Below are 27778 nucleotides of genomic sequence, written 5' to 3' on the forward strand. Positions count from 1 at the left end.
ATACTTTATTTTTAAAGAGAATAAACTATATTTCTCAATTACTCTAAGATCTGGTTTCTTCTATTTCTTTCCCACTAGCCCTAACATTTGTTTTTATGGCCTTCAGTCATATATTATTAAACCTTTTCACAGCAGGATCCTTATAATTCTTATATTTTTTCTTCTACCTTTTCGTAGCATCTATCACAGCTCAAGGCACATGGTAAGAGCTCAGTGCAAATGGAATTCCTCTTTGTCTCTCTTTCTAACATTTTCCATATAATTTCATTATGGTTATAGATTTAAAGAATTACTGGGTTGAAGTGATCACATAACCCATTGATTCTTAGCAGGGTATGAAAGACCACAAGAATCACTTAGAAGAAGAAAGAAAGCAAAGAAAGACTAGGGAAGTAACTGCATATGTAGTGACTCTGATACCCTTTACCAATTGCTTAAATAATTATTATTAATTAATGCCTATTATCCTCAAAACATGGCCCTGGATTCACAGTATCAGCATCACCTGAGATTTTGTTTGAAATGTAAATTTCTGAGTCCCATTCATTCGAGACCTGCTGAATTAGAAACTCTGGGGCTGGCTGGGGACCAGCATTCCAGTTTCTAACAAGCTTTCTTGGTGATTCTGAGGCATGCTGATTCTGAAGTCCAGACCCTATGTTTACACATAGGAAACAGAAAACAGAAAAATTATGTGGTGATTCAAGGTCATATAGTTCTAATTTAAGCGTGCTTGTTTACATTCCAGGTTCTCTTTTCCCATACCACAAGAACTAGTTCCAAGTTTATTTGTGATTTTGCATGGCAATTATTGCTTTTCCCTGAATTCAGCATACTCATATAATACCTAATTTCACATATAGCAATCATTAAGCATGTATAATAAACATACACAATACTTAGGAATTTGAATTGGCTGAATTCTGAATATTCAGCTCTCAATCTTACACTTCATTTCGTAATTCGTGCTTTAAAACCTAAAATCCTCTTATTTTTATAATGTGTATAATGGCTAAGAATATGGTTTGAAAAGTGTGGTAGGCAGAATAATCCCCTCTGCCCCACTCCCGCCACAAGATGTCCACATCCTAATTCCAGGAACCTAGGAATATGTTACCTGGAAAAGGGGACTTGAGATTGCACATGAAATGAAGGCTGCTAATTAGCAGGCAGTAAAATAGAGATTACTCTGGATTGTCCTGGTAAGCCCAATGCAATCACACGGGTTCTTACAAGTGGAAGAGAAAGGCAGAATAGTAGAGTCGGAGGGAAATGTGACTACCGAGGAAAAATGAGAAATTCAGTGCTGCTGGCTTCCAAGATGGAGGGAGGGAGCCATGAGCCAAGGAATGTGGACAGCTTCTATAAGCTGAAAAAGTCAAGGTAACAGATTCTCTCAGAGCCTCCAGAAAGTAACACCTTCCTGCTAGCAGTGATTTTAGCCAGTGAGACCCATGAAGGATTGCTAACTTAGAGAACTGCAACATAAATTTGCGTTGTTTTAAGCCACTGAAGTTGCAACAATTTATTACAGCAACAATGGAAAGTTAATACAAGAAATAATATAGATCTGGATTTAACTTTTAGCTCCAACTCTTACTAGGTGTGTCCTCGAGTAACTTCTTAAACTCTGAGCTTTAGTTAATTTATCGACAAAATGGTTATAGCATAAGTACCTATTAAACATTGCTTTAGGAATTTAGTGGGAAAATGTTTATAAAATGCTTCTCACTGGCCTTAGAATATGTACATATCAGTTATTATGTATAAAAACAGAATTTTCTTTGATATGTGAATAAAAGGCACACAATTTCTGAAATGGGTAGTCTTATTGAACATTGAATGTACATCAAAAGAAGGCATTTTAAAAAATAAACTGCAAAATGGTCATATAAATGGATCACAGAAAATAATTTATCATGAAGTTATACCATTACATTTTATTGAGAACCAATCTTTTTTTATCTGTATATATTTCATCATTCATCTCTAAAAACATACTTTTTAAAAATTTTATTTATTGGGGTGACACTGGTTGATAAAATCATACGTTTCAAGTGTACTATTTGATAATATATCATCTGTATAATGCATTGTGTGTTCACTACCCAAAGTCATATCTCCTTCCATCACTATATATTTGATCCCTTTACCCTTATCTACCTCCCAACCTCCTTCTCTTTCCCTCTGCAATGACTAAGCTGTTGTCTGTGTCTATGAGTTTTTGTTTGTCTTGTTCATTTGCTACTTTCAGTTTTATATCTCACATATGAGTAAAATCATATAGTTCCTGACTTTTTCCATCTGACTTATTTCATATAGCATGATTGTCTCAAGATCCATCCATGTTGTCACAAATGGCAGTATTTCATCTTTTCTTATAGCTAATATTCCATTATATATATAAAACACATCTTCTTTATCCAATCATCTATGGAAGGACACTTCATTTGTTTCCATGTCTTGGCCACTGTGAAAAATACTGCAATGAATATCAGTGTGTGTATATCCTTATGAATAAATGTTTTCAAATTTTGGGGGAAGATCTCCAGAAGAGGGGTTGCTGGGTCATATACTAAATCTATTCTTAAATTTTCGAGGAACCTCCATACTGTTTTCCATAGTGGCTGTACCAATTTACATACCCACCAACAGTGTATGAGGGTTCCTTTTTCCCAACAACCTCTCCAACACTTGTAATGACTTGTCTTGATAATTGCCATTCTTACAGGTGTTAGGTGGTATCTCTTTGTGGTTTTGATTTGCATTTCTCTAATAGCTAGTGAAGTTGAGCAACTTTTTATGTATCTGTTGGCCATTTGTCTTCTTGGGAGAAGTGTCTATTCAGGTCCTCTGACCATTTTTTAATTGGATTTTTTTAAAAAAATTGTTGAGTTATAATAGTTCTTTGTATATTTTGGATATCAGCCCCTTATTGGAGGCATTGTTTGTAAATAACTTCTATTCAGTTGGTTGCCTCTTTGTTTTGTTGATGGTTTCTTTTGCTGTGCAGAAGCTTTTTAATTTGATATAGTCTCATTCATATAGTTTTGCTTTTACTTCTCTTGCCTTTGAGGTCAAAGTCATAAAATCCTCTCTGAGATCAAAGTTCATGATTTAGTACCTATGTTTTCTTCTATGCAACTTATTGTTTCAGGCCTTATATTTATATCTTTGATATATTTTGAGTTAATTTTGGTGTACGGTGACAGATAATATAGTTTCATCCTTTTGCATGTGGCTTTCAATTTTCCCAGCACCATTTAGTAAACAGGCTTTCCTTTCTCCATTGTATGTTTTTGGCTCCTCTACTGAAAATTATTTGCCCATATATATAGGGGGACCTAAATCTATGTATACTTGTTAGGTTTTCTCAACATTTAAAAGGCTAGGCAACATGTTCTCCATTAGTAAACATTTATTGCACCATAGTCTTAAGTTAAAATTGCTAAAATAATAAATAATGAACATATATAAAAGAATTTTGCTCATGTTTGCCACTTTATAAGTATGCAGTATATGTTAACAAAATTTAAATGTGCATTTAGTGCCACTAAAATAGAGAATATTCCTCTTTTACTTGGGAGAGATATTTAGAGACAATAAAGACATACATTATTCTAAAAGGATGTTTTCAACCACTTCCAAATAAATGACTAAGAGATACATTTTAAATCAATATTAATATCACAGCTTATGAGTTTTACCTAAAGTATAATTATTACTGGTAATTAGAAGACACAAGATTTCAGTTTTTCAGAAAAAAATTCATTTCTTATAAATGTAATGCAATCTGTTATTTACTCATCATTAAACATATGTTGTTTTGGTTAATTCATAGTGACAGTAAAGATCCAATCTAAAATACCCTTAATTTATTTGCCAAGTTTTAAATATATTTTCTTCTTATCTTAGCATGTTATATATTTGTGCATGTCCTTTTAAGCTTATTTTTAGAATATGAACAAATGGCTTAAGCAACTTCATGTTCTGTATATTCCTATTTCAAGATTTTTTTTTGCTTGAGGCAAGAAGTAACATATTAAGCATTCAGGAAAAAAAATCAGAAGATAACATCCATAGAGGTTTTTATGATTATCCTTCATCGAGATTCCTCATTTACATGGGACACTTCAAAAATGTAGTCATAACTGTTTAAAATAAATTTGCAAAAGTAATTTTAACTGCCGTCATTTATGATCACTGTCCCTTTCAACTGTTACCCTTTGTCATGCCTCTCCTCCCAAACACAGATATACATAAGTTTGCTTTGATTCTTTGCCTTTCCCAATTTATAACGTCTAAAAAATTCTAAGTTTCTTAAATATAATTGCAGATTTTAGTAAATACTGGGGTTTTCATGGATTAAGCCAGAGAAAATTCTCAGAAACTACAATTTTGCTTCCAGACTTCACTAGGGGCACCTTATTGTTATATGTTTTAGGTGAACTGTGTTGTTAGTCTCCACAGATCTGTATACTATGCACTATAATCACTGCTTTAATAATGTATACATGTTCCTGTTAAGCATTTAGATGTCTTTCCACATGGACACTCCACTAGAGATTTTTTCTGTATAACAGATGCTTTTAAGTATTGTAGAGGTTGTAACAGATAAACAGTGATATAAATTATTGAACTTGGCTGGGATTCTCATTTAGTGGAATGTTTTCTATGCTTTCTTTCCAGAACTTAGGCTGGTGTTATTTGAGAGTGAATGAGAATCATAAAAGTCTAGCCTTTTTAACTTCACAAGTTCATTCCACTTTTAGTAAATATATGGTAGGTTTTTATGCACTTAGTTCCTGAAGATTAGATAAGCTTAATGCTGTGCCTTTCCGGGGTGGGGTAGGGAAGGATATTTTACTGGCCATGAGAGAAACTCATCTTCATTATCCCAATTCATCCAAAGAAAATGATCATTGGGAGATTCTACGGCAATCATTGATTTGCCGGATACTTGTCTCCTCTAGAGAGTTGCTTCCTGCTATTTTCATGACTCCACATCCCCTTTTTAACCTGTTAACAGGGATGTGTATATTCTTGATTCTCAGATCTCAATCTACTATAGTCATTTTAGGATAAAGCTAGATGAAACTGGAATAAAACTGGTACAGTAACTAAAATGTTTACATTACTCTCACTTTTTAAATTTCATCACAAATATGTAGATAATAAAATATCTTAATGTGTAACTTTCATAGCATCTCATTATTTTAAATAGGATCATCAGCAATAAGAAAATAATTTTTGTATGAAGCATAAATATTCATATTAGCCTGGACAGGACAAAAAAAATAGGTAGTCGCATGTAATTTAATTATCAGTCTTTCAAATGAGGATAAAATGGTATGTCGTGAAGATTTTCATAACATTTCCCTTATGACCAAAAGTCTTGAGCATCTTTTCATGTGTTTATTGACTATTCCTGCATTTTCTGTTGTGAATGATCTCTTCTAGTCTCTTTCCATTTTTAAAATTGTTCATTTTCTTTGTTGTTTGCTTAGCTGTGAGATTTCATTACATATTCTGAATAATAATCTATTTTTAGATATATGCATTGCAAAAGTTTTCCCAGTCTGTGATTTGCCCTTTCGTTTTCTTAATAAGGCTTTGTGATGAGTAGAAGTTTTAAGTTTGAAGAAGTCCAATACATTATCTCTTTAATTTTATAGTTAATGCTTTTTTAAAAACCTCTCGTGAGAAATATGTGCCTATTTTAAGCTTTTGAAAATATTCTGTATTTTTCTAGAGGCTTTATTTATTTAACTTTTAAGTTTAGGTGTATAATCCTCTTAAATTACTTTTGGTGTAAACTGTGAGTTATGAGTTGAGATTAAATTTTTCCCATATATTTATACAAACAATGTGTCATATATACATATATTTTTATTTTCTGGACTCTGTTAAATTTTTCAGAATACATAGACATGCCATATTGCACTTAAAAATGTATATTTTTTTCAATTCGTAGTTGACATACAATACTGTATTAGTTTCAAGTGTACAACAGTGGTTAGATATTTATATAACTCATGACATGATCACCTTGATAAGTATAGTAACCATCTGATAACATACATAATTATTACAGTATTACTGACAATATTCTCTATGCTGGACTTTACATCCCGGTGACTAATTTTTAACTGGTTATTCATACTTCTTAATCTTTTTACCTTTTCCCTCATCCCCCCACCCCTCTCCCATCTGGCTACCATTGATTTCTTTCCTGCATCTATGAGTCTGTTTCTGTTTTGTTTGTTCATTTATTTTGTTTTTTAGATTTCACATAAAAGTGAAATCATTTGACATTTGTCTTTCTCTGTCTGACTTATTTCACTTAGCATAATACCCTAGAGGTCCACCCATGTTGTCACAAATGGCAAGATTTCATTCTTTTTTATTGCTAATATTCCATTGTATATATGTATCAGTTCTTTATCCATTCACCTATCAATGGACACTTATGGTGCTTCCATATCTTGGCTATTGTAAATAATGTTGCAATGAACATAGGGGTGCATATATCTTTTCAAAATAATGTTTTGGATTTCTTCAGATAAATACACAACTGGGTCATATGGTGATTCTATTTTTATTTATTTTTTTGAGGAACGTCCATACTGTTTACCATAGTGGCTGCACCAATTTACAGTCTCACCAATAGTACATGAGGGTCCCCTTTTCTCTACATCCTGGACAACACTTGTAGCTTACTGATTTATTGATATGGCCATTCTGACAGGTATGAGGTGATATCTTATTGTGGTTTTAATTTATATGTCCTTGATGATTAGTGATGTTGAGCATTTTTTCATGGCTATTGGCCATCTGTATGCTCTCTGGAGAAATGTCTGTCTAGGTTCTCTGCCTAGTTTTCAATCTGATTTTTCTTTTTTTTTTTATTTTTTATTTTTGGTGTTGTCTGAGTTCCTTATATATTTTTGGATATTAATCCTTTATCAGATGTATCATTCACAAGTATTTTCTGCCATTCATTAGATTGTCTTTCATTTTATTGATGGTTTCCTTTGTTGTGCAAAAATCTTTTAGTTTGATATAGTCCCATTTATTATTTCTTTTGTTTCCTGTGACTGAGGAGACATATCCAAAAAAATATTACTAAGAGTTATCTCAAAGCGTTTATTGTTTTGTTTTGTTTTTTTCCCCTGGGAATTTTACTGTTTGGGATCTTACATTTAAGTCTTTAATTCATTTTGAGTTTATTCTTGTATATGGTGTAAGAAAGTGATCCAATTTCATTCTTTTTCATATATCTGTCCAATTTTCCCAACACCATTTAATGAAGAGACTGTCTTTATCCTGTTGAATGTTCTTGTCTCCTCTGTCATAGATTAATTGACCATAAAAGCATGGGTTTATTTCTGGGCTCTTTATTCTCTTCCATAAATCTATGTATCTGTTTTTATGCTCATACCATCCTATAGACTTGTAGTATAGTTTGATAACAGGTAGCATGACCCCTCCAACTTTGTTCTTCTTTCTCAAGATTGCTTTGGCTATCTTTAAGGCTTTTTGTAGTTCCTTATAAATTTTAGGATTATTTGTTCTAGTTCTGAGAAGAACACCATTGGTATTTTGACAGGGATTGTATTCAATCTGTAGATTGCTTTGGGTAGTATGGACCTTTTAACAATGTTAATTCTAACTGTGAGCACAGTATAGCCTTCCATTTATTTGTATCTTCTTTAATTTCTTTCTTAACTGTCTTATAGTTTTCCAAGTACAGTTCTTTTACCTCTTTGGTTAAATTTATTCTTAGGTATGTAATTCTCTTTTATGCAATTGTAAATGGAATTATTTTCTTATTTTTTCTTTCTGATAGTTTGTTATTGGTATATAAAAATCGAACTGATTTCTGAATATTTATTTTGAATCATGCTACTTTACTGACTCATTAGTTCTAATAGTTTTTGGTGGAGTCTTTAGAGTTCTTTATATAGTATCATGTCATCTGCAAATAATGATAGTTTTATTTCTTTCTTTGCAATTCGGATGACTTTTATTTTTCTCGTGTGATTGCTGTGGCTAGGACTTCCAATACTATGTTGAATAAAAGTGATGAGAATGGACATTCTTGTCTTGTTACTGATCTTAAAACCTTTCAGCTTTTCCCCATTGAGTATGACGTTAGTTGTGTTTTTTTCATATATGGCCTTAATTATATTAAGGTATGTTCACTCCATCCCCATGTTGCTGAGAGTTTTTATCATAAATGGATGTCGGATTTTGTCAAATGCTTTTTCTACATCTACTAACAAGCTCATATGATTTTAATCCTTCATTTTGTTTTTGTGGTATGTCACATTGATTTAAGAATATTGAACCAATGTTGCATCCTGGGAATAAATCTCCCTTGATCATGGTGTATGGTCTTTTTAATGCAACATCACACTTTCTTGATTATGTAGCTTTATAATAAATATTTTAATCAGTTAGCTTAAATCCTCCAACTTTGTTCTCCTTTCTTCAACATTAATGTGGTTATTCTAGTTCCTCAACACATTGTCTCAGTTAAGTTCATGCTTTTCAATTAAAAATCAACCCTCTCTTTCCTTTTTATGATGCTGGAGATTGGATTCTGCAAACTACTTGTCTTCTTTGCTTGCTACGTCCCTTTTAAACTCTGCCAATAAGGTGCATCAGTTGGAAATGCAAGGTTAGAGGAGTGCTGCATTACTTTTTAATTTTTTTTCCCTGGAAACCCTCCTGAAAGCTTGCAGTTCCTACAGAAAACACTGGAGTCCCCACAGTGGCAGAGCCCAGGCTCACACTCTTCATTAAGTTCCCAGCTCCATCTTCACAGTGAGGACCTCATATCCAAGGTTTATCTACATCCTCTATGTGGCCACTCAAAAATAGGTGTGCCCTCATTTGAGGCTCTTCAATACAGTCCAGAGAAGAGACCTACTTAAATCTCAAAAGTGGGTTTGGAACAATTTGGACAGGAAACATAACAATTACAGATGCTCAGAGTATAGTCTAGAAGGTGATCTGAGGCTCAGCAGCTAACTTTATCACATGGACCCCTCACCCCGGAAAGACTGAGCTGAAAGAGAGCAATAGTGAGTCCCCAGGAGCTCAGAGCCCAGAGTATGGAAACTCCTGCCTGCTTCTAAAGGTGACTATGTTTGTAATTCACAGCATATTCAAAACATGTGGTATGGATTACATATTTTGTGTCCGACTCTGTATAATGTGCTAAGTACCCAACATTCAAAAGGAAATAGCTCTATTTTGCATAAATATTCAGGAAGAGGCAATTACTTCTGCTCACATTGCTCTATTGTTTGAATTTCTTATAATGGGTATAGGCAAGCTGTACAAAAATAGATCAAGAAAAGATATCTACAATGTCTAAAATCTGATGATGGAATAATATAGAGAATATCCAAAAAAAAAAACCCCTCATTTGATTTAACATGAAAAATAGAAATATCACAAAAGAAGTTGGCAAGGGATCTGAGCAATTTAGGAAAAAAAAGAAAAACCAAAAACCAGAAGGCTTACAAGCATAAGGAAAAAATCAAACTTTTCCACATTTAGATCAATGCAAATGAAATGAAATTAGCTGCCACTATTTATTACTAGATCATCACAATTTAGAAGTTTAAATAATCCATACTAGATTATAAAAATATCTCCAGATCATAAACTTTGGGTAACAGTAGGAAATTGATCATAAGATCTTCCAATATGATTTTAGTCAAATAGTTCCCAGTACTGCATGGAATGTAAAAGAGGGCAATATATGGAACATAAAATGTTGATTTTGAAGACTTATTGAACATACATTTGGAAAGAGTCTAATAAGAGTGCAGAAGATCTAAATGGCTAGGAAAAAATTGTGTGGCTTCAATTTAAACTGTCTTGAAGAAAGTTAAAGGTGAAAAAGATCAGGTGAAGGAGAACAACCAGAAACCAAGGAAATAGCAGATGAGTCCAGAGGGAGAGTAATGATTCAAATTGAATAGTGGACACATGTTATAAAATATTAATATATTTGATAATTTCATGGTAATATTTTAGGGCTCCAGGCTTTATGAAAGAATGGGGACAAACTCCAGGCATAAAGTATTATATTTACATAGGAGAATTTGGATGTCCTTAGTTATTATCGTCATTTGCACAGATTTTTGGAATCTCTCCATTCCTCTAATATTCTTTTGTCTCTTGCTTTGCTCATGCCTGAAGCTTCACTGGCAGTTGGAGTTGGTCTTAATCCAGCAGCTCACAATGCCCAAGGAGTAGATCAAAGGACACTCACAAACATATACATAAGACTCTAGAAAGAAAAAACTAATATATGCCTACAACATAAAAATCCTAAACAGCACAATTTTACTTTGTCTTTTTCTTTCTTCTTCCTCATATTTTTGTGCTTTATATGACTTTTATACACCCATCATTTTACACACACACTTTCTAAACAAGTGTAAATAGACAAGCCATTTAAAAAGTTTACTTCCTGGAATGCACCAATTCAAAGTCTATTGATTATACACTTTCTATAGGAAGAGTCCTGGAAATTCATTTTACAGATACTGTTGGCTCCAGAATTTTATTAGTCTAATCCATTTGATCACATCTTAGTTTGTTGCCTTAAGAATAAGATGAGTAATAACTATTATGCTTCCAGAGCTTATCTTATGTGCTATAGTATGTGTAAATTACTTTTACATGGATTTATCTGAATGTTAAGATACATACATGTCAAAAATGAGGAAAAAATTTATCTATTTGAAGGCTAACAAGTGCATTTTTTACTTAATGGTTGATGCTTCAGAGTTTTACTAAATTGGGATTGGCTTCCCATTTATTTTATCACATATATCCACTCTTACAATAAGCAGAACATAGCAGAGATGTCTACAGAGAATGAAGGATGGAGTCAAGTTATAGGAATTGATTTATGCAAATTATTAATATAACAAAAGCAAGTCCATCATGTAAAGCACAGTTTTGCATAGTTTGATTTCTATATGGAACCAAAATGTAGAATATTTTTAGAAAAAAATGAGCACACTCAAACTATGCTTAGTGTCAATTAGTCAACTAGTATTGATTGTAAACTGTGTATCCAGCAATATTTTGCTTGCCAAAGCTTATGCTGCAGATACATATTTTTCCAATTATTGTCTTCGCATGCTAATGGGTTCAAGATAGAGTCAAAAATTCTTGATATTAGTCAGTATTTAAGTAGCATTTGTAATATTTAACTTAGATAATTAATGTTAATTTTTAAATTCTATCAACCAAGAAAAATCTTTCATCCAAACACATTTCATTTAAAACTATTTTTGATCCATGTACTTAGAAAGATCTTTTATTTTATTCCACTTCATGAGGTATTTTAAAAGTTCAAATATATGTTTGTTAAAATGTTTTATTACTTCCACTCTCATAGTAATAATGTCCTTTGGTTAAAAAAGTCGGTTCACACTTACTGTATTCACTTTAGGCTCCCTGATTACATGTGTACTGAAACATTTTGAGTTGCTCCAGGCTAGAACACAGAGAATGGAAACAGTGCCACTGCTTATTTCTTTTCCCTCTGTATAACCAGGAAAATAGCTAGTAGGCTTCTTGTTTCTATGAACTCATAGGCAAAACCATATTGGGGTCTTTTGTCACCTAGGAGTCAGTTACCAGAATCAAGCATATAGACCATATGATAAAACTGACACTAGCCTAGTCATTAATAGCTCTCATTTTCTTTTAAACACTAAAAGATGTACATTCTACATCTAGTTCTTTTTCCAACAGAAAGGACCACTTCGCCAAAAACTGTAAAGTTAGTCCTGTCCCAGATGATATAATCAACCTACACCCCAGATGGGAGAACTTTAAGGAATTGTGCAAAACTTTGGATATCAGCATCAGTACAATTGATGAGCTGTCTCTGATCTTGTGATGCAGTGATGATAACTGGCTCCCTCCCCTCTCTTTTTGTATTTGTCTGACATACGTTCTTGATAAGTGTTATAGACATTTGCTGCTTTGGCGTACTAAGCATCATTCTTCTGGTAAAAGCATCTTTGGTTTCTTTTGGAAAAATGCTTTCCCCTGTTGCCTGCAGTCTTTGTCTACTCTATTGATCCCCTCTGTCCAAGGCATCAGCAAATCCTGTTGGCCTGATGTTCAAATTACATACAACTACCCCCTTCTCATTATCTCCACAGCTACCATTACTCTTTACCTAAGGTAGTTCAAGAGCCTCCTAATTAGTCTCTCTGCTTCCCAAGCTTACCTCTCTACAATCTGTTCTTAGCATAACAGCAAACATGATTTTATTAAAAATTAAATTAAACTGTATTATTCTTCAAAATTCTTCATTCTTTCCCCATTATCTGATAAAAATCATAGTCCTTGCTGCAGCTTCCTCGATCATGCCCTGGTTTTTTCTCGAGCTTGTCTCCTACTGCTACTCTCACTTCACTCTGGTCATACTGGACATTTGCATTCTCTTGCTTCAGCCTAAAAAATATGTCACCCTGATATATTCATGAATTGTCCCCTTACTTTCTTCAAGTATTTATCCAAATATCTGAACAATGCTCCATATAGAATAGGCAATCATTAAATATTTGTCGAGTGTCTGAATGTCTGTCAATCAAGGTTCTTCTCTGCCCCTCTCTGACAATGGGTGGTCACATATCCTAAGAATACATTTATCAATCTTTCATCTCTCTCTCTCCCCCCCCCTCCCTAAGAATATTGATTATGGAGTGCAGTGGATAAGTTTTTTTTAAAAAAAGAAGTACACATTCTTGTTGATAGAAATGCTTTCTCAGTTACTTGAAGATTTGAGTCCTCATCATGAGCCCTAGTCTTTTCTAGCTGGTGACAGATTTTTAAATTGCCACTTACTTGCCTTCAGTATCACCTCCTCTTTCTTCCCCGTTACTCACCCACCTGTGTGAAGAACCCCAGTATTAGAATCCCTTCTTCCACATTCCAATGCTGACTGCTTCCTCTAATCTTTAAGGACTATACTGCAGCTAGTAGCAAAGACAAACATATTATATGAAGATGCTGTTCATATTAAGATAAACATTTCATCATGAGTTTTACCATATAAACTATATGGAGTCATGATAGACTATAAGGAATATAAACATGAAAAAATATCAAAGGCTTGGTTAGAGAGTGTGTCAAGTTCTTTTATTATAATTTTTTTTAACCAAATGTATTCTTCTAATGGATATCTTTCTAATATAAATTGCTATGTAAAGCAGTTACATTTATAAGATCTTTTCCTTTTACCCTCCTCAAAATCCCACATAAGAAAATGTGAACTTTTTGTTGTTGTTATTCACCATTTTAGATGGCCGAAAAGGTCTATAATTTTCAAAATCTCTGTCATCTGAATACTGGTTAAAAGTGGAGACATATGATCTTGCAACTCAGAAAAGGCAAAAGGCATATATTTAATTCATTTATTTGGCAAATATTTACTAATCCTCTTCTATGTACCAGGTACTCTTACAGATGCTAGGATACAATGGTGACTAAGGCAGAAATGGCCTATACTACCATATAGCTTGGTAAACATTGGCCAATTTGTAATAAAATTCTCTACCAGTTTCCATGACAGTAGTCTTCAGAAGAGATTTTATATTATTAACATTCTTACCTCTAAGTTAAATAGTCTCTTTTGTAATTTATTGTTGCTCCTCTCTTTTCCCTATTCAATTAGAACTAAGAAATCGAATCCCTTTTCAAACTATGTCTTTGATATAAGAATTACTTATGAACCCAATTCCTTTTTTTTCCAGAATATCTATACTTACTTAAAGAATATGGGAAAGCTAAATAAATCTGCAGTACTTCTAAAAATAGATGCTCAATTTAGTGGAAGATAATAAAACTAAAATAAATATATTTTTAAAAGACTTAATTTTAAAGGCAAGAATAGATTCTCTGAATTTGTTTAAGAAATAAGTATTTATATACTATTCATGATGAAATATATGCTATTTATAGTTTTATGTAATAATTCTTTCAATTTACATTTTATACTACATATTACTATATAGAAATCTTATATACATATATGATTCTACACACAAATATTAAAACTATAATACTTAGTAGCTAAAGCATAACATCAACATTCTCTTATTTATTACTGTTTTATTTAGTATAGTGCTTATTTAACTTTTCCAAAATTTTCAATTTAATATACTCTGAATACCAGTAGATACAACTTGCTTTCAGAAGTCCATTATTATTAAAAATGGAACCCTATTTCCACAACCTCCCTTCACATTCACTCCTGGGTTAGTACATACTTTTGTGGTATAAACAATTTCAAATTCCCCTAATGGCAGCATGGAATAGTGTAAGAACTTTAACAGATTGAATAGGAGAGCAATGAGCAACCAGACCTAAGTGTCATCATGGCCAATACTATCCCCAAATAATACATTTTCAAGAGATTTAAAAGTGTGTATACTGGTTAAAAAATTCTTTCATCTCAGAGATGATAACCACATTTATTTTTCTTAAACTTTAAAACTGTTTCTTCAGAAACCAAGTACAACTGATTTTAAGTGTCAAAAATTTACTTTCTATGTTTAGAGTTATAATAAATTGAAAGATGAACTCAATGGATAAAACAGTAAGTAAAGAAGAAATTACTTTCAGTGTTTCCAAAAGAGGCTGGGTTAATGTCCAATTCAGATGATGAATTTTCTTGTTTCTGCTCTCCACATTTTACAACAGTGTAGTAATTTGGAATTTTCTGTAAACACTCAAATGCATTTGGCCCCACGTTGCTGATGCAGAAATATTCCTAATTCTGAAAATTCAGCATTTTCAATATATGAATTTAGAGTGAATCTAGCTACAACTTTTTTAAAATCTAATACCCTATGTGAAACTTTATCGTTCATTCATTCATTTTCATAGGTAGCTTTAGCCTCTGTAATTTCCGATAAAAGATGGAAAACTTACCACACGTGTATTTGTGTCTTTGGAAGTTCATTGAATCTAAAAGACCAACAATAACATCTAAAACTAAAACCAAGATTACAAAATTAGCTTCGCTATTTGCTTCTCTATTACCTTTAGTAGCTTGTGTCATCTGGCGTTCAATGTATTTCTTGCATAAAAAAATAATATAAAGAGGGTTTAGATGATGATTTTTTAATCTTTGAAAATTTGTTAAAGAATCCCTTTTTTTTTTTTTTTTACATTTGATGGATTGGAGATTTTCTGTTTCTTTGTATGTTTTATTTCCGAATTAGATAAGTATATTGCTAATAACTAATGACATTTGACATCTTTGTCAGTGTCATTTTTTACATTATTCTTTAAAATAAGTCTTTGAAACTTCTTTAGTTTCAAAGCTTTTTTGAAAGGTATATCTTTTTTTATTTTATATAATTCATCTGGATTGATTTTCGGAGCCCAATTATGGTTTTATATTTCTCATATTAGTATCATCTATAGCTTTCATACATTGCCCATTCCTAATTCTAGCCCATTATATCACATATTCAAAATATCACCTATCTCAATGAATCCTGAATAATGCCTGCTTGCAAATTTCACAGATTGAACATGAAAGATATGTTTGGCTTACAGAAGACACACTGTGAAAATAATATCATGGAAGGTTAAAAATTTATAAAGCATTTCAGTATTATGGGCATATAATTGGTGGAATTGTGCTCTTTTATTTTTCATGAGTACATATAGAAATTTGTAAAAGCTGGGCTGAGACAGAATACTTGAAAGACCAGGATCCTCAGAGCACAGGGCTTCTATCCCCATCCTTAGCTGTAGGGACTCTGTGGAAGCACATATCACAAAATTACTCTTGACAGTTTGGACAGTGTGGACTTGCTCCAACTGACACTGGAAAGGCATCCAAAAGGAAGCATACACAGAGTTTACAGGCGCCCAAGTGTCCATCATCTGTCAGCCATCCTCTTTAATCTCTTACTTGGGTTCATTTCACTTTATCTCTGGGACTCACCCACCACGTCACCCATGGCATCTGACAGAAACCACAACAAATTGAAAAAATAAAAATAAAATTTTATATCTGACCTTTCAAATTATGCTTTTGTGTCTTTGAAAAGGCTGTCATTTTTGCTACAACACTTTTTTGAGTAAGTCTCAGATGCACTGGCCAATATTCAACAGGGAGTTGTCTATCAATGCTTGATAGACAATATGAGTAAGAGATATTTCATTTACTGTTCCTCAAATTAAGGTTCTTTACTTTATCAGTCTGCTTTGGTGAGCAAACTTTCTAAGGAATACCTCTTTTAGGCAAAGAGTATTTATCTTACCACCGCATGATAGATGATTTATAACTGCTTAAAATTCCATTGTCAATTTTACCTGGTTTTGTTTGTTTTGTTTTAATTTATATTATTGGTTTAGGTAAGGTCCTTTGCATCCTGTTTTATACTGCAGTGGGCATAAATATAACTTAGGGTTTTTAATATAAGAGCAGAATATACAGAACCACAGAAATCTTAGAAAATCATTTTAATTCGTCTCTCCCCAACACTGTGTGTCACACTGGATTGCACATTGCTGGCTATAAAATAACACAAAACAGACTTGAGTTCTCTTAATATATTTTTACTTTTATAAAGAATATTTCTTGGACATTTCTTCCTTTTCTATACCCTCCATCATGACATGTTCTAAGCTTTCTTGCTTTTTTGCTGTTGTATATAGATCACCATATTGTGAAAAGGACTTGGAGCATTTTCTTAGTATATGATTTACAGTTAATAAGTATTTTCTTTTCATTTTATTAAGGTCTTTCAGTTAGTCATCCATTAGTATTGCTTACTATGCATTATTATTCAACATCATAGTTCTCTTTGGCATCTGATCTTAATATAAACCACCCAAACTTCATTTTATTGTGTCCATATCTAGCAGGACACATATATCATAGTCCCTAAACTCTACTTTTATAAACCCAAGTGGTAATATTATCTCAGGGAATTATGTGAACCTACTTTAAAAACCAACAACTATGAGCACTATGGGGTTCACACATAAGTAAAAACAGATTTTCTTGCCTTCAGCATTCTTACGATCTATTGAAGGGACAAGGCATGTATAAAAGGAATCAAGAAAGAAATTAGCAGAGGACAAAATATGATAAATCGAACAAAGACAAATGGAAACAAATGCTAGGACTTACAGAGAAGAACAGATTCCTGTGGAGAGAAGTTGCAAGTGACAGTAGAGGTGGAATGTTAAAAAGAGAGGATAGATACAACTGAACTCTACAGGATGCATGGGTTTATATTGGCAGTTTAAGAAGCTGAAACATGGGGAGGTTGGTCCTTAGGGGTGAAGGATTAGAGCCCTGCGCACAACAGCTATGCAAAAGGCATAGATGCAAGAAAGAAAATGGAGTTTGTGAAAAAAATTATGTTTAGATCATTTTGCTTAATGGTGATGGTTTGTGTATATAATGAGAGGTAAAACCAGATGTAAAGTTTGTGTTCCAAATCTGAGAATATTACAGTCTGGGTCTAGTAGGTAGGTTGTATGAATATCAAATGAAAAATTATTTCAGAAAAACCAGTAGGTACTAGGCAAGTAAATTCTAATAACAAAGTTGGAAGCAGGAAGAAAAGAGGATACCTTATTTTAGTGTTGCAGGGTCATTAGATGTAAGAATATAAGGAAAAGAATGGCTAAGAGAGAGGTTACACAAAAACTAAGCAGTAGGTAATTAAGGTAAGCCTGTAAAAAAAATTGTGTGTGTGTGTGTGTTTTGCAGGAAATTTAGTTTTCAAAATGCCAAATTTGAGATGAAATGGAACATCTCAGTGTGGCCATGCCAGACTGTTAGAGTGATGGGTTAAATATAGATGCAAACTTTGGTTACTCAATGTAGAGAAATAGTCTTTCTCTCCTTTTGAAACTGGGCTGGCCTTGTGACCTGATTTGACCAATTGAACGTGGTGAGGTGACCTTGTGTAACTGCTAAGGCCTCACCTTAAAAGATCTGCATTTTCTACCTTTACCACTTGACATGTTCTCTCTTAGCCAGCTACCATGTAAGATGTCCAACTACTTTGAAAGAACAAGTAGGACAAAATAGGGGACCCTAAGGTATTGCAGTGGCAGTTTTGGCATAGGTCACTTGCTAATAGCTTGACTGCCAAGGCTATTTGGAATGATGCTCCCTTGGTTGGGAGCACTACAAATGATTTTATTCCTCCCTCTGTGGATAATCCAGACAATTTACACAACCAGGGAGAGATGGTATTATCTGAGAACCTAGGGTTCAAGTTATTTTAGGATATTATACTATGAGATCTAGAATGATAGAATTTGAATAGTTAAAATTGGAAAGGTAGCTCATCTCTAGCCAAGACTATGTTGATATTTGTGATATTAATTCTAATTTAACATTTTTTATGAATAACAGAAACCAACATGCGTTTAAGAAAATGGAAGGCTTTATTTTGAGGAGCCAAAGCAAAAGCCCAACTATAGTCAAACTCAGAAAGAAACTATAGTAGAAAACAGAAATACATTAGGAACTCAACATATCCTAATTTATGGTTCTTTTGATCTACTTTGTTATTTTTTGTCATCTATTTTTTTTTTTTTTGTCAGCACTTTGTCCTAATATTGGAGGCAAATTGTACTTCAGTGCTCAGGTTTTAAATCCTACCCCCTCCTAGTTTTTTGAAAAGACTAGCACATATTAAAATTTAATCTCTTAGAAACCCCAATCACTTAATACCAATTTCAATTTCTGGGGAATTGTCTTGGGTTTCTTGTATAGGTATTTGTGGCCATGGGCATGGGGCCCATTATACTGACACAGTCACTGAAGGTCCATCCTTCTGAATTAGAAGGAAAGGTACAGATTAGATAGGGAAATAAAGGTATTATTAGCTTGGGCTAGGCAGTCAATATAAAGGTGTCTACTACTGGTCACTATTAATGGAGACCTAGAAAATCACCTTGATTTGTCCTGTATCAGAATCTGCTTTTGACTATTATTATTCTAATAATGCATCTGATGCCTTTTTCCTTTATCATTAGGTTTCATTCAGAGAAAAGTGACCTATTTGATTTCTAGCTGAGAAAGCATGTAATTAAATAATACCCTTGGGCTCATTCTATTTCCTGCCTTATCATGAGCTAAGAAAGGTCTCTTGAAGGAGAATTAAAGAAAATGCTGATAAATAGCAAACAAGTTTACTTTTTTCCTACATGGACAATCCTTTCTATAAAATAAGTGAATATACTGCATTGAAGAACTATGGAGGAAAAAAATGCTGAAGCATTATAAAACCTGTAATGTAAGATATTTTTGTTGTTGTTATCTGTTCCAAAAGAAATAACAAAGTATTAGGTTATCTTCTATTTTCCCAGATTCATTATCATCAGCTGTAGCATTTGTGTCTTCAATAAAAGCAAAACTTATAAACTAAATATATACTAGATTCTTATTTTTATCTCAAAAATTAAGTTTTTAAAACAGACTATTTTAAACTACTAAGAAGGAATAGTAGCATTAAAACAGAACACAATAAAAGTGAAAGATTTAAATAAAGAGTGAAAATTCAAAGTTTGTATTGTTCTTACTAAACAACAAATGAAAACAATATTTAATTTTTAATTTCAGTCTTTCTCATATTTCCTTTTATATGTACTTGAAAGAGATATACAAAATTATAGATAATATCAGTAGAGAAATAAAGAATACAAAAATTTATCACTTACAAGGCTTGCAGGAGATAAATAAAAACACACTATAAAACTGAAAGCCATTTTAAGGAAAGACCCAATAGGATCTTATCAATAAGCATGGATATTGTAAAGAAATATTGATCCAGCTAGCTTTAATTTATAAGCACAGAGAAATATACTAGGCAATGAAAAACAAAATTAAATAAAAAAAACACACAAGCAAAACCCCCCAAACAAACTGAATATATACTTGGAGATATTTGGAAAGTAAAAGCATTAGAATTAAGGCTAAAATTGAGGGTAACCCTGATTGTACCGATCATCCTAGCAAATAAATAGGCAAGTGGTTACTTAATTTCAGGAAATGACTTAATTTATATATTCGATAAGGCTATAACTTACAAATTAACTGACTCAATGAAGTCAATGAAACAGATAACTTCCAATCTAAAAAAATTAAATCATTTAAAAAATTTGTTTTATAAACCAATGGAATATTGCAGTTTACTTTTTATTAGGTTATTATCGTAACTACTATGATCTCACAAAATAAATGATCAATAAAACAATACGTTAATTTATTATTTAACCAATATTAATTGAGCACATAATATTTATAAATCAAGTGATAGTTCCTGGAAAGTAATCAAAGATATAAAAAGTATACAACATATATCACTATAAAGTATTAAAACAGTAAATATATGCTATGTACAAGCTTAGAAAAGACTAGCAAGTACTAATGCACTTATGCTGGTCCAAGGTATAGGCTGATGTACTAATTGAGAAGAAGCACCAGGGAGATTGAAAGCGTTATAATTAGTTAAGGGAGCATATCTGGCTTTCTCCAGTTGGCCCTAAGTTGGAAGTGGGGGCTAAAATTAGGAAAGCTGTCAGTAATTAAGTACTGACTGTTTGGAGCTGGTTGTTGAACAGTTTGTGGTTTGGCTTCCTGGATTAGTTGCTACAGATTGTGGGTTAGTTCTATTTTTATATATAGTCTGAATGTTTGTCATGTGTATATTCAATCTCTCACTACTTTGGCAAGGCATATATAAAAATGATAGTCATAATATCCAAAATAAGTAAATTTAACATTATAGATAAGATCAGTTATTTGTAGTTCGGGTGGCTGGATTTTCAGAGATGGACATCTGCTTTATGGGGAGTGAAATAAAATTACTTTAAAAAATATATTGATTTGAATATATTCAATATGAAATATATTCAGATTACTAGGACTTATAAGAAAAGAGTGATAAAACATGTAGAGAAAACTGATAGAATATGAAATGGTTTGCATTCTTTTGACCAAAGGAGTGAGATGAGTCAATGAGGGAATAGAATTTAATTACTATAGTACTAGAGCTAAGATATAAATAAATATTAAACATATTATGTACCCTCATCTTTGCTCTCCTCATCCTATGATAATGAAAGGTGAATAAAGAATTTTTCATATCTCTCTGTGAAAGCTCTAAAGAGACATTGGGAAACTGTTAGGATAAAGACAAATTGGTGAGGTCATAAAGAAATTAGTTTAAGAATGTAAGAATTTCCTTGAGTCATGTTAGCATTTCTAGATTTTGAGAATCTATTCTTTCTTCCATATATTTTGGTCAAGTTAATATAGATATGACTGCATACATACATTGTCTTTCCTATTTTATTTATTGGCAATGATGCCTAAAAAAACTAAATTGAGACATTGAGGAGGTTCATGCTCCTTGTTTATGATGTAAGTCGATCTGGGAAATTTAAGTAATCAATTACTTAGATCGTCCTCTCTATCTTTACTATCACCCAGGTTTTAGTACAGACAGACAATGATAGTAGAACAAAGTCAATATTTACTGTCAAGTGTACACCTTATAGTATTAAGTACTCCTATGATAATTTAACATTGAATATTCTACAAGATTTAAGTACTTCTTTGTGGAAGTGCTACTATCATCATACATAAGACCTGAACCCTGTACTCAAGTATGTGCTTATTGTAGAAAGGTAGGCATGCACACACATAACTATCATAAAAGATTAAAAGTGTGTAATATCATGAGAGATACTATGAAGTCATAAATTTTCAAAGCAGACAGTGTATGTTTTCATTTGAAGTAAAAGATTTCGTGGATCAAAAATGGCTTTGTAGAGTGGTTAAGTTTGAAGCTGAAGTGGAAAGATAGAATAAATTTACATTTGAGAAAATAGGGGAAGGGGCTGCGAGAACTTTCTTTTCAGAAGGAAACCATGTGATCATAACACAAGCTGGAAACTTGTTTGTCAGGAATTTAGATTTTTCTGGGGTACAATAATAACATACCTGAAAGATTGAAACCGGAATTCCCTAATAAAGACTTCTGATGGTTTCTGAACTACGGAAGTGACCTGAGTTTTACACACTTTTCTGTATAGGAAGAGTTTTACATGATGTCCATCCTTTCTACCTGCCTAAAGTTTAAATTGGGGGGCAATAAAGTAAGTGCACAGAAAACTATGCAACAGGTAGTTTAGAATCCATGTTCTAAGAAACATACTTTAGTGATTAAATCCATGCTTTAGCTATTATAAAATTATGAAAACTAATACTTTCCTACTTTAGATTTTAAATAGATTAATAAACCCTATTTCCTATAGTGTAATTTTATAACTCGATTGATTTAATACTACTGCTTTTAAAATTTGCATTGTTTTATACTTTGCATTGTTTTATAGTATAACTAGCAAAAACACAACAAATTTCAAATCCTTAATGATCAGGCTCCATGTACTGTCTCATTTTTAATGGACAAACAGCAAAAAGTACTTCCTGCTGTTATGAAATAATTATGTTTCTGGAGATACTGTAGTCAAGGGAAGGCTGTCTAGAATTATTTTGTTAGGTTTCATTCTGAGTGAGTCATTTTAATAACCATCATTGTGGGAGCAAAATATAATTACAAACAATGATTGTTTTAGAAAGATTTAGTAGAATCAGGTAATGACCAGCTTCTACTGGAAAGAGAATGAAAACAAACAATGCATTTTTACAATTCTATATTTTGAATAAAACAAACTATAAACATTCTGAATGAGATTTTTTTTTTTTTTAAACTAGTCACAGCTGTCCAAAAGCTAGGATGTACATGTAGATACATTTGGTTATGGGGTATGTTACAAGAGACAACTGTCTAAATTATTCTTGCTTAATATTTCATGTTACAACCATAATTAATTGAGGAAAATAACGTTACTATTTTTACTAAGAAGTACCAGTTCCTTGCCTTTCATTAGCCCTGAATGACTTAATCTCCCTTCATAACCCTCTCTTCATTTTGAAGCCATCCTGCTGACTCTCAATACTTCATATGTCATAGCTAATATTTCTGTCTGGAAAATATTTAATATTTGCTTATCTTGAAGGAGAGCTTTATCTGCCATTAGCTATGCATCAATGTGGAGATAATACAGCTGAGAGTATGAACAGTTTAGAGGGTGTATATCAGTGGTCCAAGGAGAAATTTTTCACATAGATATGTGAGCAGAGTCAACCCACCTCATGGTTTCCTCCTCCTTTATGTTTAAGCTTTCTAACCCTCTCTACTCTTTTTCCTAATTCTACCTTCACTGGAACTTCTGAGAGAAAAATAAGTTTATTTGATAAGTGATCATTTTCTCCTAATTTAAGAATATAGGGAAACTTGCCTTGTTCATACCCAATAAATTATTCTTTTGTTTTTGTATTATAACTATACAACTCAATTGCCCCCATGCTAAAATCCACATTTTTTTCAGAGAGGACTAAGGCCCACAATATTTTCTAACCTGTATACTTTAGTTTTATTGTAGTAAAATATATATAACATAAAATTTACCATTTAAATCATACTTAAGCACAGCAGAATTTTTCAAAGATACCTGTGATAAGAGCTTTGGGGGGCGGCAAGTCATCTTATAATTCTCTATATATACCATAGTCAGCAGCTATCAAAAGAATCTTCAGCAAATAAATGGCTTTTTAAAAAAATTGTATGTACTTTTTTCTTACTATCACCAAAATCTCTGTTGTATATAGGTAGGTGTGACTATTCTATAGTCCCTATATACTCCTTCCTTTCTATATTTGTTTAGGGTTTTGAGTTCCTGTAAAGTTAGGAATTTGGGTTTCTTTTGTCCTCTTTTAGTTTATGGAACTGCCGCTTCCTAAACCCCATCTGTAGGTGTAGTGTCTTTTCGCAAAGAAATGGAGAATAATTTGCCTCAAATTTTGACAACACTCTACATTCTGGTATCTCTAGGAAAATGTTGGTAAAGCCATAAAGATTAGTAATGATAAAGTGATTAATTATCCATCTTTAGGTTCATAATTTATATATGTTTTAAGTCTGGTATTTACTAGCTCTGTGACACTTGACATGCTTTTTTCTCTGCCTCAATCTCCTCATCTACAAAATGAGCATAATTATGATGGGCCTTCCTTTATGCAGAAGACCATCAGTTTCTATTGGTTCTTTAATCCTGCCTACCAATCATGCTGCATTTCTTTAGCTCAGTTTTCTACTCTTCTAGATGAATTCATCCTTTCTCTTGTCAAACATCCAAAACCCTTCCCCTCATCCACATTCTCATCTGTTTATCTTGTTTCCTACTTTGCTAAGAAAAAAACGAGAAAATTTCATCGAGCTCGCACCATCACATGTATCCCCACTCGTGTCTGTGCTCTTGTACTCTGCCTTCTCTCCTGTAAATAGGTATGAGTTCCATGCTCTTAATAGGCCAACTGCTTTATAAGTGCACCAGATCCATTCTCTCTCCTCTATTTAAGGATATCACATCAGATTTATCCCTTCTTTCTAGCATAATCATGTACTTATGTCCTTCCTTCTCCACTGGAACTTTCCCATCAATAAACACACAGGCTACATTTCCTCCACCTTAATAAAATTCTTTCCTGACCCATTGTCTCCCTCTAGCTACAGCACTTTTTTTCCTTCCTTTTCTTTCTTGAAGTTTTCTACAGTTGCTGTCTCCATAAATCATCTCCTATTTTGTGAGCCTCTCTATCAAAATTGTTTTCTTAAAGTCTTCAATAACCTCTGCTTTGCTAAATCCCTTGGTGAATTTTTCTTGAAATATTTATTCATTAAAATTCTTAATTCTACATTCTCTGGCATTTCCTCTACTCCACTGCTACCTTTGTTGAGGGTTTTGTTGATTCTTCTTTGTCTTCCCATCCTGTCTTCCCTTCTCCAAACACTGAGTGCCAAGGTTCAATCCTTGGACCTTTGCTTCTTTTCTCTTTCTCTCTTTCTATATATGTGCAACTCCTGTTGCTCTTATCTAGTCTCATGGTTCATTAAGTATGACCTTTTTACTAACAACTCCCAAATTCATATCTTCAGCCTTCATCTCCCCCTGAAATCCAAGCTAATGTCTGCGGCTGCTTACTTGATATTAGACATGGCTACTAATTGGTATTCAAACTTAACACATCAAAAAATAAACTTCTAATCGTCTCACTTCAGTTTTTCTCATCTCAATAAATTATAACTCCCTCCTTCCAGGTGCTCAGGTTCCCTCACATCTGATACCCAAACCTACAGAATTCTACTGATTCTGCCTTTTATCCAGTAAGACCACTTCTCCACACGCTCATTATCCCTATAGTCATAAGATATGGCCACTGGTCCAAATCATCATTGTCCCTCAAATGAGTTATTATGATAGCTCCCTATATCATCCCCTGCTTCCCCTCTCCCTTAAGCCATTCTTATAATGGAGCCAAAGTGTTTCTCGGTTGGCGTATGTTATTCTGCTGAAATCAATTCAAAGACTTTTCATCTCACTCATAGTGAAAACTGAAGTTCTTGCAAATACTGCCAAATATTTTAGGATCTGATACTTTTTTTGACATTCTTTTCATATCTAAAACTCTTCCTCCCCTTCAGCCACACTCTCTTTCTACTACCAATATGCCAGGTATTCCTTCCCCAAGAGATTAGCTCTTGCTCCTCTATCTGCAATACTTGTCTCCGGATATTTGCATTGCTCAGTCTCTCATCTACTTTAGATACTTATTTGAATACAATTTTCTAAGGGAGACCTGCACTGACTATCCAATCTATAATAGCACTTCCTCCCAATCACACTCTTTCTATTCTCTTTCCCCACATTTTAAAAATAACATCTCTCTCCATATGTTTTTATTTCAATAATTTGTTTGTTTATTTTATAGCTCTCCCCACTACCAGAATATAAGATCCATGAAGGTGGAAACTTCACATTTTAGAGAAAGTGTTATATAAAACTATCTGGAACACTGTAGTTATACATAGATATTATTTGAATTGATTAATATCTATTGCAAGGGGTTGTTGAAAAATTAAAGGGTACAGTGTACATAACCTCTGAGCACATTTGGTACACAGCAGAACCTTAGTAAATGCTTTCTATTATCAAGGCTATAAGGCTATTTATTATACACATAAATATGTAGTAAAATTATAAAACATGGATGAAGAGGAAATTTAGCAGTTAACAGCAGTGTTTACTTCTGCAGTAGAAGAGATAAAAGTGGGATTATAGAGTCAAACAAAGCAGACAGGAGAATTAAACAACATGATTAATAATATAGATTTATGGATATGTATCAGACTGATACAGTAATAACAGAAGATACATCACCTTTACAAATGCATATCAATTTTTAAAAATGATTATAAGGTAAGAGAAAAAACATTAATTTTTATGAAATAAAGACATTCTCTAATCACAAAGTGATTAAACTAAAAATCATCAATAAAACATAAAAAAATTGTTTCTTCCATTAGAAAAGTAAAGAAAAGCTTTTATTAAAAAATCATTTGGGTGAGAAGAGAAATACAAATCTAAAACTCTCCAACCAGATAATTATAATGTTCATTCTTTTAAGAGACAAGAGTTATTTTGAAACACAGACAATAATAAAAAGCTCTTCAAGCTTTTGTTTTCTTTGAGATCTTGTAAACTCAATTCTTAAATGGTCCTAAACTCTAACATTTGTCTTTTTAGCTCTTACTGCATAAAATTCTTATTTATTTCTCACTCTGTTAGTTACTACAGCTTTCTACTCAGCTCTTCATCATCTTTACCTGTGTCACTTAGGTTGCAGTAAATTCTGTGAAAAAGTAGCAAAAAATTTGGGGCTCATCTCATTTTGTTTCCTCCTTATCACTGGGATAGCAACTCCTGATTCCATTTACATTTTATCAAGATGTTCCCTGTTATAGTGTAAGGATTGGTTTTACAATGTAGTCTTATACTGCTGGAAATGGTAGTTTTCTTGCTGCCTTGTTTGTAAGAGTCATAGTATTAAAATGTAGTTACAATTTTCTTCTTGATACTGTGGAGAGATATATATGTATATATATGTTTGTTTTTATGTTTATATATATGTTTGTTTTTATGTTTTTTTCTCATAATTTTAAAATTATATTTAATTAGTGGGGGAGATATTGATATCTGACTTCTTTCTATATTCTTTACCAATAATTCTTTATTAAGGCTACACCTTTCAAATCATTTTGTCTCAGTGTCTTATACATTCTCTTTCATTGTAAATCTAGTTAGTCATTTTCTTTCGTCTCTTGAGGCACACCGAAAACTAATTTCTTACCTGTACTTGGGTATTTGTGTTGTTTTCATACTGTTAAAAATTTTAAAGTTCATAATTGTCCTAAATGCAATGAAATGACAATCACTCCCTCATGGAATGGAAAAATTTTTATAATAGTGTACCTTTAATCCACTGTCTAGTGATACTGTTGGATATTGACATGCCTTCACTTATAATGATAACCCATTCAGTTGGAAGTATCACTACATGGGTATCAGAAGTTCTGTTCATGGTTCTTATTGACTTTATAACCTTGTCTACCTTACTCTAATATTTCTGAAACTAAATTTATATCCATCTCAAATTATTTTAAAGAGAGACATATAATTTCTCTTATAGTTATTACATAGTGGAAAATTTGAGTTTTGCATTAGAACAAAAAAAATTGTTGGATGCCATAATCTTTATACATAGTTCTTTCTAAAT

This window comes from Pteropus medius, unplaced genomic scaffold, assembly GCF_902729225.1.
Source record: "Pteropus medius unplaced genomic scaffold, Ma_sr-lr_union100, whole genome shotgun sequence".
Lineage (NCBI taxonomy): Eukaryota > Metazoa > Chordata > Mammalia > Chiroptera > Pteropodidae > Pteropus > Pteropus medius.